Here is a 13,877-nt window from a genome sequence, read left to right as displayed (position 1 = left end):
TTCTCCAACCTGCGTTTCACCATCATATCAAGACCAAGAGCTCTTACTTTGCATCCATTGATCATAATTGTGCTAACTTGTAACAACTTCAGGTTAACGTTTCATGAAATAAAGGATAATAAAGGAGAAATAAGACACGGGTCATGGGACACATATTCCAAGATGAATGTTGGGGAAACACTTTAGTGGGTACCACTTTTGGTTCAATAATGGCTATGGAAATTGGAAAAGGAATTGACAAAGGAAAAGAGGCAATAATTGGCATTTGATTATGAGAAATAAAGGAAAATACCAAGAAAGGAAGGTGAAGAGACAAATTTTCATGCTACGAAATTAGAAGGAAAATGAAAGAAAAAGGAGACAACAATGATAAAAAGGCATCAAAGAAACAGTTAATAGCTTTTGTTAGTTCAGAGATTTTTGGTATTTTCACACCTTTCAGTTAGTCTTTTCTTTGGATCATTTTTCAAGAGAGAGAGAGAGAGAGAAAGAAAGGAATGGAAAGAAAAAACAAGCGAAGGAAGGAATTTGAAAAGCCAAGGAAAGTAGGCGAGTGCAAGAATAAGGTTGGATCAGTAGATTCAATGGGAAGATATTGCAAGTAATAGGTTGCATGACTGGTTTCCTTACTGGGATGTGAATTTATGGTACATGCATTTGATTATTTGGTTCCTTTACTATCAATGGAATGGGTTTTTCCTACTTTCGCAATAGTTTCGTTTTTGCCTTGCCATTTCCTATATAGCCATGGTGTTATGGGATTCATTATTGGTTGAGATTTTGGATTTACAAATCGTTTTGGAACTAGGTGAGGTGGTCTCAGGAAATTTCCCAAGGGTTTTTGGTGGAGAGGTTTTCTTTGGGAATCCCTCAATAGGTGGGTGGAGACAAGAAAATTCATCAAGGTATGGTTAAGAAATTATGAGGAATCAAATATTTGTTTGGTTTTGTAATCTGGAGACAGATTTAGATGAAATCACGATAGCGTGAGAGTGGAGGTGGTTTAACCTCTGGAGTCCCTAGTTGATTATGTCTTGGTTTACCCCATGAGATCCCACATTCAGGCTTGGAATATGGCACGGGGGTGATTGGTTGAAATAAAGATTTGGTTTAGCCCAATATATGGTCGGGTGGTACGTGAAAGTGCCTAACTTGGTTGGATTTTTCATAAGTTAATAAGATTGATTTTCCTATTGTGATCTATGAGAACTTGGACTTCTTTTTATGTGTATTTTATGGCTAATTTTTCATGGTTAAAATTCTAGTTATATATGCTAGTTATAAGCATGGTTCTATGATGTACTATAGCTATGGCTCTTGTTCATGATTTGATAATTATTTGAATGGTTGATGAATGCATGGGCTAACAAGTGTTGTTACAAATACTTGATAGGGAATTAGACCTTCTTAGTGGTTCTAAGATGAATTTCATATATTTAAGATCAGTTATGCATTCATGACTTGTAACTTATATGTTTACCATATGTTTGATGAAATGTCTAATGTGTACTAGGAAGTCTAGGTCGATTTCTTGCTTCAAGTTTGATTGTTTGGCCTTGTTATCACCTTAATCATGATTTTGGAAAGTTACAAGAAATTATGGGCAATGGTTTGGAGGCTTGCCTAAAAAAGTGGCATATATCTCGGCATTGCATGCACTAAACTGGCAAAATTGGGTCATAACCACATGGAAGTAGGCCTATGTGTGTGGTTATAGCCTCCCAACCTCATGCATGTAGTCTTATGGGGATGGTTGGGGAGTAAACTATGTGAAAAGAACTTTCCAACTTAGGGATTGATCACCTAGGGTGGTTTGTAGGCTCCTATGTGGTCTGTAGTCCCTGAGGATTGACTCTAACATATTAGTTTGTAGGAACCACTTACATAGCTATAACTTTGAGGTCAGGTCTTGTCATATTAGCACTTCATTCATATTTACATTAAAGAGCTTAAAAAAGTGGGAAAATTCATGAGGGGATGTTACAAATTGGTATCATAGTGGGTTTTGTTCTCTTTGGGTGTTATCTAATACCACAGATTGGTATCAGAGCTTCCAGGTTCAAACAATTGGACTGGATATGTTGGGTGTGGAGCCTCATTGTCTTCTTTATTCATAGGTATCGTCATGTTGGACCCCAGTTCCTAATGGGACTACAACGCCACCCATTTAATTGTCATCAGGGGTTGCAATGGGGGGGCGAAGATGATTTTTTGAGGCCCCCTTGGTAGGGGTTTGGTGGTAGTGCCCCCAAAGCTAAAAATAGATGTAAAATTGCCTTGTAAAATATTGTAAATTTTTACAATCTGGGTCTTTCATTTGGTGAATGATTTGATGGTAGAAGTTATGTTTAATGATGGTTTTTCTCCCTAGAAGGAAACCCCTCAATTTATGTGAAGGAATTGTATCGCGGTTGTGTACATGAGTATTTTGAGAGAGAAAGAGGGAGGATATTGTGTGAGAGAGAATAGGAAATTACAATAGATCTGTTGTAAGTTGTATCTTTTCATTTTGCTAAAAAATATAAAAGGAAGGACTAGCTGTTTCTCTATGGATGTAGCCCAAATTGGGTGAACCACGTATATCTATGTCTCTCCTGTCTTATGCGTTTTCTGTGTTTGTGTTTCTACAATATTTTATGCATTCCATCTCTCTGTAATATGTAATTTTATAACAATTGGTATTGGATTTTAATGTCTATTTGGCTGATAAACTAGCTGGAGAGAAGGATTCCTGGTTCGAGTGCTAGCAATGGCGGAAGATGGTACGTTTAGGGTCAAGAAATTTAATGGCCAAAACTACTAGTGGGGGAAGTTGTAGATGGAAGATTATTTCTATCAGAAAGATATAAACCTACCATTGAGTGGAAAAAAATAATCCAACGAGTATAACAGACACAAAATGGTATGTTCTTAACAGAAAGGCAGTTGGAACAATACGGTTGTGCTTAGCTCCATCGATATCCTTTAATATTTCAAAGGAAAAGAAAACAAAAGGTTTAATTTTAGCATTGGAAAAGCTATATGAAAAACCGTCGGCCTCAAATAAAGTATTTCTTATGAAGTGTTTATTTTATGAAGATGTCAGAAGGTGGATCTGTTGCTGATCATTTAGATGAATTTAATACAGTTACCAATCAATTAAGTTCTGTAGGGGTAAATTTTAATGATGAAGTTAGGGCTATTTTATTTCTATGCTCATTACCAAAAGGTTGGAATGGCTTAGTTATGGCCATTAATAACTTTGTCGCTGGATCTAGTACTTTAAAGTTTGATTATGTAGTTGGTGATATCCTTAGTGAGGAAATGTGATGGAAAAGCTCTGGTGAGACATCAAGTAACGCTTTGACCACATAGACTAGGGGAAGAAAAATGGAAAGAGGAAAGAGACCAGGATATCGAAGTAAGTCGAGGAAAGGTAGATCCAAGTCCAGATCGGGGATAATCTGCTGGAAATGTGAGAATAAAGGACACCTGAAAAAATATTGTAATTCTCAAAAGGGAAAATAAGGAGACACACAACAAGAAAATATTCATGAAGTGAAAGTGAAAGGTGATGTGTTGCAAGATTATTTGATTCTTTAAATAGAAAATATTATTGATTCTTAGGCGGTAGATTCAGGGGCTTCATTCCATGCCACACCTGATAGGAAACATTTTCATGATTATGTTCAAGGAGAATTTGGATAGGTTCATCTGGGTGATGATAAACCTTGTTAAATCATTGGAATGGGTAAAGTTTTCATGAAAGAGCAGAATTGAAACTAATGGTTATTAAAGGAGGTAAGGAATGTTCAAAATCTGAAGAAAATACTAATTTCAATAGGGAAGTTGGGAGATGAAGGTTTTGTAACTAATTTTACAAATAACATCTGGAAGGCCACTATAGGAGCCCTGGTAATAGAAAAATGAGAAAAGGTTGGTACATTGTATTTATGAAATGGTATTTCTAATTTTGTTAATGCTTTAGTCTCTATAGATGAAGATACAACATTCTGGAATCATAGTTTTATGAACATGAGTGAGAAGGGGATGGAGATTCTTCACTCAAGAAATTTATTGCCAGGTTTGAAGCATGTTGATTTGGATTTTTGTGAGAATTGTGTTTATGGAAAATAGTAGAGAGTTAGATTTCTCAAAGTTGGTAAAGAAAATAAGATCAAAAAATTAGGTCTTGTGCATACAAATGTATGGGGACCTACTCAAGTATCATCTCTCAGTGGCTCTTGTTATTATGTTACTTTCATTGATGATGCAACTAGGAAAACTTGGATTTATTGTATTTGAAATAAATATGATGTATTTGATACTTTCAATAAATGGAAAGCTTTGGTTGAGAATGTGATAGGAAAGAAGTTGGAGTGTCTTAGATCAGATAATGGAGGTGAATATTTTAGCAAAGAGTTTGATAATTATTCTTCAGAGCATGGAATTCGTAGAGAAAAGACAGTTCCAGGAACATCACAGGAAAATGGTGTGTTAGAAGGGATGAATAGGACAATCATGGAGTGTGCAAGGTGCATGAGATTGCATGAATGAATACCTATAAAATTTTTGGCAGATGTTGTATATGTTGTTATTTATCTAATAAATAGAGGACCTTCAAGTTCCTTGGATGGTGGTATTCCATAGGAGGCATGGACAGGTAAAAAGGTAAACTACTCATTTTTAAAGAATTTTGGTTGTGAATCCTTTGTCCACATTAATAAAGAAAATAGAACAAAGCTTGAAGAAAAATCAAAGAAATGTACCTTTATTGGATAAGGTGTTAATGATTTTGGTTATCACTTACATGATTATGAAAATCACAAAATCATTAGGAGTAGAGATGTCATATTCAATGAAATGGTCTTGTATAAGGATTAGATGAAGGAAAAGAAATAGGAAAAAGAAAAGAGAGAATACACAGTGCTTGATGAGATGACAGAAAAAGTAAAGATGCCTGAAAATCGTAATGATCAAAAGCCACAACAACAACAACAGACACCTCAAACACTTGAAAGTGGTGTTAGAAGATATATCAAGATAAGTAGACCCCTTGAATGATACTCTCCTTCATTATATTATGTATTGTTTACTAATTATGGTGAACCATAATGCTATGAAGAAGAAATGCAAGTAGAAACTAGGAAGAATTGGGAGCTAGCCGTGAAATAAGAGATGGAATCCTTGGTACACAACCAAAATTGGGACTTAGTCAGGTTGCCCACAGGTAAAACAACATTGCAGAATAAATGGGTTGACAGGTCAAAGGAAGAAGATGGAGGTAGAAAAAGGTATAAAGCTAGACTTGTGGTGAAAGGGGTTTTCATAGAAGAAGTGTATAGAATTTGATGAAATATTTTCTCTTGTTGTTAAAATGACTTCAATTAGAACTATTTTAAGTGTGGTAGGAGTAGAAGATTTTCATCTTGAGAAATTAGATGTAAATATGACCTTTCTCCATGGGGATTTGGAGGAAGAGATCTATGTTCAGTAGTCGCGATGATATGAGGTCAAAAGGAAGGAGAAACTAGTGTGTGGGTTGAAGAATAACTTGTATGTCTTAAAACAGGCTCCAAGGTATACTAGATGTCACTCTGATAATTGTGTTTATTGCAAAAGTAAAAATGATGCCAAGCATATTATATTTTTATTGTATGTAGATTACATGCTTGTTGGAGGGTCTAACATGAAGGAAATAAATGTGCTCAAAGGAAAATTCACAAATTTATTTGCAATGAAGGATTTGGGTGCTGCAAAACAAATCCTTGGTATGAGAATAAATAGAGATAGGAAAAATTGCAAATTAACATTGTCACAGAGTGAGTACATATAAAAGGTGTTGGGAATATTTAATATGCAGAATGCAAAACCAGCTAGTATACCTTTGGATAGCCATTTCAAAGTAAGGATACATGTCCCAAGACTCTGGAAGAGATGAATTACATGTCTAAAGTTCCATATGTATCAGCAGTTGGAAGTTTAATGTATGTAATGGTATGCACAAGGACTGATATTGCACATGCTGTGGAACTTGTAAGAAGTTATATGAACAATCCAGTAAAAGAACATTGGATGACAGTGAAGTGGATTATCAGGTATTTGAGAGGTACCACAAATCAACCATTATGATTTGGTTGTTTAAACATTGCTCCATAGGGATATGTTGATGTAGATATGGTAAGTGATAGAGATAACAGGAGGAGAAACATAAGGTATGTGTTTACTATAGGTGTAATAACTGTTAATTGGGTTTCAAAAATGGAGAGTGTTGTTTCACTTTCAACAATGGAAGCGGAGTATGTTGCTGCTACAGAGGCTAGTAAAGAAATGATTTGGTTACTAAGGTTTATGGATGAATTGGGTAAGAAGGAAGAGATGGGCAAATTATGCAGTGACAACCAAAGTGTCATTCATCTTGCAAAGAACTCAGCATTTCATTCCAAGACTAAACATCTACAACTAAAGTACCATTTCATACAGTCAATGTTGGAAGATGGATAATTGAAGCTGGAAAAGTTATACACTAGCTAGAATCCTATAGATATGTTAACAAAATTTGTAACCAGGGAGAAACTAATATTATTCTTGGTCTTCAGGGATGATGATGAAGATGAGAAACAACCATGTCCAAAGTGGAAGCATTGTTCAACAAACGAAGCAACGACGAAGTTGCTATAATTAGTCTCCAAGTGGGAGATTGTTGGGAGTGGAGCTTGATTATATTCTTTATTCAGATCTATAGTCACGTTGTACTTTAGTTCCTAACGGGGTGACAATGTGCCATTTTAATCGACACAAAGGGGGTCTAGGGGGGGAGTGCCCCTAAAGCTAAAAATAGATGTAAAATTTCCTTGTAAACTATTGTAATTTCGTAGTCAATCTAGGCCATTCATTAGGCAGATGATCTGATGGTAGAAGTTATGTTTAATGTAGGGTTTTTCTTAGAAAGAAACCCCTTGATTTATGTTATGGAACTATATTGTGGTTGTGTACATGAATATTTTGAGCAAGAACAAGATAGGAGATTGTGTGAGAGAGAAGAGGAAATTACAACGGATTTATTGTAGGTTGTATATCTTCATTTTGTTGGATAATATAAATGGAAGGACTATTTGTTTCTCCATGGATGTAGCCCAAATTGGGTGAACCACGTATATCTATGTCTCTCTTATTTTATGTGTTTTTTTTGTTTGTGTTTCTGCAATATTTTATGTGTTCCATTGCTCTGTAATATATAATTTTCTAACAGGATGGGCTAGATATGATTTTTATGCATGCATGTCAGTCGCATGCAAGCATTGCAGTGACTATGGTTGTCATTTATATAGTCAGTGTTAAAGTTTATGTTATCATACATAATGTGAGATGTTGATAGGTTGAATAAATAATATCATTATTTGTAGATATATGTATATCATTCTAATCTAGATTGATTTGTGAAGACGATATATCCTCCCCTAAAACTTATTATGGTATGTTTGACCATGTTTCTATTTTGTTTCTATAACATGGCATGTTTGCAGGAAGAATAAGATCAAAGATGATGAGTAGAATGGTGGATTACAGCTCACATGACTCTCCTTATAGATCAGTTGAACAACATGGAGATGAGTATTCTCCTAACATTGAAGATACATTTAGAAGTTTGAAGGTAACAATGATAAGTTGGAAGGCAGATAATAATTAAATGATTGATAAATGGGAATGACTTGCTAGAGTTCAACAAAAGAAGACAGAGGTTAATGTAATGATCCTTTAGATTTTATCCTATTTGTAGAGACAGGGATAGCTAAGGATCAACTATGGACAAGAGGAAAGGACTGATGTGGCATATGATAACAAGTCTCGATCAGGATACAAGTTGGACAAGGATGACACAATCAGAGGTGGCAGATGGTTGGATCCACCTAATAGGAGAGGTATTTCTTATTGGTTATATTATAGTTTTGGTTCAAAGAGGTGTCATTTTCATCATTTCCATCATCATCATAGGAGGAGTGAGAAGAAGTACTTTGCAGATGAGTGCAAGAATGTCAAGCTGCCTACATTTGATTGAGATATGAAGAAATCAGAATATGTAGAAGCATGAATACTTGGGATGAAGAAGTTCTTCATATTTCATGATTTTTCAATAAACATGAAAGCCAAGATCGCTATATTTAGTCTCATGGAAAAATAAGATATCTAGTGGGAAGATGTGAATCATGTTAGAGGCATCAAGGTAGAAGAGTTGGGTTGGCATGAATTTAAAAGACTCTTCAGGAAGAAGTACATGTCTGAGAGATATTATGTTGGAAAGGCCAAGGAATTCTATAAGTTGAAGATGGGTTCCATGAAATATGAAGAGTCCATGACTAAGTTTCTAGAGTTGTTGAGGTATGTGCCTTATCTCAAGGATGAGAAGACAAAGGCTCAAAGGTTCATCAATTGATTTCATTTAGAATTTAAGCATCAGATTGACTATGATGAGCCTTTGCCACTGGAGGAAGTCATTGGTAAATTGAATCATAGTTATGAGTAGTTGAAGCATAAGTATGAGCCTAAGAATGATTGGAAAGGTAACGAGAATTATAAAGGAAAATGGCCTCAGAAGCGAGGAAGACCTCAAGATGCAAGTGAGGAAGAAAATGTGGTCCTTTACAGGAAGTTGAGTGCAATTGAGAAGGGACATGGACCCCAACGTGGAGAGCATCAAAATAAAGGTAGTGGTAGAGAATTGTTGTAGTTTTCTATTTGTGGTAAGCATCATCATAAGAAGGATTTTCCATTATACCAGAGTGGAAGGCCTTAGATCTAAAGTGCCCAGGAGACATAGATAGTTAGGGATGTTGATTAGAGCATTCATCATATTTATGCAACACTTGATAACAGGCAGGAAGATCTTTAGGCATTAATTATTGAGATGGAAGGAAAGCTCAGTTGTAACAACCCCACCCCACATTTACCCAATTTCATGAGTCTACCACGGTAAACATGAGACGAAGAGTTACTATGACATAACCTAAGCTCCAAGCTTCAGTTATGGAAGTGGGGCCAACAACTGAGACTTACTGACCATAAAATGACATCCTACAGGGCTGACAGGACACTCAAGGGCCAAAGAATAGACCTAGGTAACCAAATCCTCAGCTAGATAGTTTTTTCAATGACCGAGACTCCCAACCACATGCAGAAGCATGCATGAGTGCAATTTTGAGCCTCCAACTAGATACAAAACAATACCTCCATGCGGCTACAACCCAAATTCTCCAGTTCAGAGGGTTTGGTCCTGATATCTAAGTCGCAATTCCAGTACAACCTCCAGACCACTACCTAGAACTTCTTGAGACTTTCCAGAATGATAAATGTCTCGAAGAAAATTCTAGTCACACAAAACTTGAACAAGAAATTGACCTAACCATATCTAACCATCGTAGCCATTTCATCAAACATATGGTGAACATGTAAACTACAGGTCATGAATTCATATATAATCATAGGAGTTTGAAACTTATCTGAGAATCACTAAGAAGGTCCAATTCCCTCTCATAATAGGTGCAATAAAACTTGTTAGCCCATGCATTCATTAACCATCAAATATTTATCAAATCATAAACCAAGCCATACCTAGACCACATTACATATCCATACTTATAACCAAATTATTAACCATTACATAACAACCATCCAATCATATTAATATCAAGTATAAGTTCTTTTAGAATACAATAGTAAAATAGCTCTTATTAACATATGCAAATTCCAACCAAGTCAGGGACTTTCACATGCCACCCAACCATAGATTAGGATGAACCAAATCATTTTTTCAGCCAATCACCCATGTGCCATATTTCAAGCATGAATGTGGGATCTTAAGACATCAAAAACCATGGCTTCCCAAAGATTAAATTGCCTCAACCCTTAGGCTACTACGATCTCGCCAAAACTAGTCAAGAGATAACTAAGCCCAAAATAAGCTTCGATGTCTCATGTTTTCTTCACCAACACCTTGAGGAAATTTCCAATCTCCACCCACCTATCGATGGCTTCCCAGAGACTAATCAAACTCCACACCCAACCCTTGGTAGTTTTCCTAAGACCACCTCACCCAATTCCAAAACCTTCCGAAAATCCAAAGCTTAACCAAGAAAATATTCCCATCACAGCATGGCTATTTGGAAATGGTAAGGCTAAAATCATTGTCAAACCAAGAAAAACCCATACCAATGACAACAACTAAATAAGGTAAACAAATGCATGTACCATGCATTCACAAATAAACTAGGAAATCACACATGCAACTTGTTACCTGCAAAATCCTCCCACAGAGGTTGATTGATCCAACCTTCCCTGCTTTTCCTTTTCTTTCCTTGTCCTTCCTTTGCCTTCCTTTTCTTTCTTTCTTTCTTCCTCTTAGTGTTCCTCTCTCTCAGAAACTAATTCGAAAGGAAAACTAACAAAAAGTTACAAAATGATCCTTAGAAGCCCTTTTATTATTGAGGCCTCTATTTTGATCATTTTCCTTAATTTTTCCTACAATTTTCCTCTCATGCAAATCTATGACCCTTTATCTCCCTTTTCTCCTATTTTCCTTTATTTTCATAAATAAAATGCCAATTAATTCCTCTTTGCCTTTGACAATGCCTTTGTCAATTTCCTTGGCCACAATAAAGCAAAAGTGACACCCACTTGGATGTTTTTCCCAACATTCAACTTGGAATATGTGTCTCATGACCTTGGCTTTATTTTTCCTTTATTAACTTTATTACATGAAATTTTAACCCAGGATTGTTACGAGCCCCTCCCTCTTGGGGGAATACCTTCCTCGGTGTTCTATAACACATATAACTAGCAAAAGCATTGAAACCAAAACATATTACCTATGGAGATTGATAATTTAGCTCGATGCAGTATTTATATTAAACAACTTCTAAAACCGATGACCAACATGAGAAACATGACCAAGGCCATGGGGCACATATTCCAAGTTGAATGTTGGACAAACAAAATGAAAACCATACTTCTTATTGGAGCTTTATAACAAAATTCATTTTTGTATTTACAACAAAAACCATAAATAAATATGTACATATACCAAAACTCCTTTTCCTCAGCCAACAATAATGAAGGATACAAAACCTTCATCTCATTAGCCATCTCTCATGTCGCTTCATCAGGCCCAAAGTGCTTCTATTACACTTTAACTTGCTTGATTTATTTGATCTGGATGATGAGTTGTTCCTTTTGTAATATGCATTGAGGTTCTAGCTGGAATTCTCCTTCTAGTCCCACCTACAATACTGACCAATCAATCACATGATCAACATCCTTCACATATATTTTAAGCATTGAATCATGGAAAACATCATGGAATTTCACTGTTGGTGGAAATGAGAGTCTATAGGCCACTGGTACAATCCCCTCAAAGATCTCAAAAGGCCCACAATACCGAGGTGCCAACTTATCACATGACCCAATCCTCAAGGAGCTCCTCTTGGGCTTGATATGCAAGTACACATGCTTCCCAACCTGAAACTCCTTAAATACCCTGTTTTGATCTATATATTTCTTATTCTTGTCCTATATTGCCTTTATATTCTTCTTGATAACATTTATTTCATATTTCATCTCTGCCAACATATCTGGTCCAATCAATACCCTGTTCACAAGATCACTCCAGCTGATGGGAGTATTACAACTCGGCCCTTAAATTACCTCAAATAGACCCCTCCTAAAGGAATCATGATACCCATTATTGTACATAAAATCTACTAGTGGAAGATACTCCTTCTACCTCCTTTGGTTATGCATAACATACATCCTAACATATCCTCCAGAATCATGTTAACCCTCTATGTGTGTCCATACATTTGTCGATGATAGGTTGTACTACAAGCTAACTCTGTAACCAAAACCCGCAAACAACTCCTTCCAAAACCTAGAAGTGAACTTGGAATCTCTATTTAATACAATATTCTTAGGAAGACCATGCAATCTAACCATCTCCCTAATGAAGATCTGAGCTACCTCAATAGGTAAACGAGTAGACTTCACTGGAATGAAGTGAGCTACCTTGTTCAACCTATCAACCACAACCATGATGGAATCATTCTATCTAGATGTCCTTGCTAAACCTATGATGAAATCCATGGAAATGGCCTCCCATTTCCATTCCAGAATCAAAATTGGTCATAATATACCACTTCGATGTGTGCACCTTGTTTTAACTTGTTGACAATCTAGACACCTTGCAACAAGCTCAACTACTTCATTCCTCAAATTCAGCCAATAGTAGAACTTCTTCACAACTACTAGAGCCTTTTGATATCCTCAATGACCAAAATATGGCTTAACATGAAATTCCCTCAAGATAAACTTCTTGAGCTCACTATTGTATAACACAAAGATCTTGTCCCTAAATTTCACCAAACATCTTCCTTGAGATGATAATAAACATCCTAATCACCTGTGCTTTGTTATTGTAACCTATGCTTAAGATACTAGTACTTGTAATCCTATTGTCATGCCTGTAATATCTGATCCTATAAATATGTCCCATATGAACTCATAGTTACAATGTGATTTACCTCCACTTTTTTGCTAAAAGCATCTACAACCATGTTCTCCTTACCCTTAATGTACCTAATCTCGAGGTTAAAGTCAATGAGTGTGGCCAAACATCTAGCTTTCTGTGCATTTAGATTAGGCTGGTCAAATAAGTGTCTCAGTCCACTATGATCAGTCATCAAAACAAACCTCCTACCAAGAAGATAGTTTCTCCATATCTTCAATGCATTAATCATTTGTGCTAATTCAAGATCATTAGTTCCACAATTTTTCTCATGCTCATTTAGTTTCTTTGAGTTGTAGCATACCACTTATCCCTCTTGCATCAGGACGCCACCAATTCCTCGCTTGGAAAGAATTTGCACACACCACAGACTCTTTATGTAGATATGCAATCTTTGGAAATGTATAATTTGTAAGAAACTGCTTCAACTACTAAAAACTCGTTGCACATTCCTATATCCATTTAAAATTCTTTCCTTTCCTCTACAATGATGCGATAGGATAGGAAATTCATGATAAGTTCTTGATGAACCACCTGTAATAACTTGTTAATCCCATGAATGATATGTACTCATCCACATTCCTAGGATATTCCTATTCCATGATAGCTCTGATATTTTCTAGGTCCATTGTTATGCCTTCCTTCAAAATAGCATGTCCCAAATAATGAAATTTTGTTTGAAAGAAATTGTACTTACTATGCTTTCCATAAAAATGTTGTTCTCTAAACAACCTTAATACTATTGCTAGGTTTTTTGCATGCTCTTCCTCATTCTTATAATATATCAATATGTAATCAATGAATATTATCACAAACTTGTCCATATAAGGATGCAACACATTATTCATCAAACACATGAAAGTATTTGGAGCATTAGTCAAACCAAAAGTAACAAAAAAAACTCACAATTCCCATACCTCATCTCGAAAGTGGTTTTGCAAGTGTCCCTTATTTATGTAAACTTTATGATATCCTAATATAAAATCAATCTTCGAGTACAATGTTGATCCCTTCAACTAATCAAATAAATCATCAGTCCTTAGAAACAAATACTTGTTCTTGATGGTTACCTTGTTCAGATTCATGTAATCAGTACACAACCCAAGAGTACCATCCTTCTTCTTCACAAACAACACTGGTGCACCCCAAGGTGACACACTTGGCCTTATGTATCTCTTGTCAAGCGTTTCCTTCAATTTTAGCTTCAGTTCCACTAACTTTGGAGTATTCATCCCATAAGGTTCCTTTTATGTTGGTGCTGCTACTCGTACAAACTTAATAGAAAATTCCACTTTCTTGTTACGTAAAAACTCTGAAATATCTACTAGAAAGACATCTTGAAACT

The sequence above is a fragment of the Pinus tabuliformis genome, chromosome 2_2 (genome assembly GCF_031772625.1).
Source record: "Pinus tabuliformis cultivar Carrire ecotype Pingquan chromosome 2_2, CPIR1, whole genome shotgun sequence".
In the NCBI taxonomy this organism is placed as follows: domain Eukaryota; kingdom Viridiplantae; phylum Streptophyta; class Pinopsida; order Pinales; family Pinaceae; genus Pinus; species Pinus tabuliformis.
Note: the sequence above shows the minus strand (reverse complement) of the source record.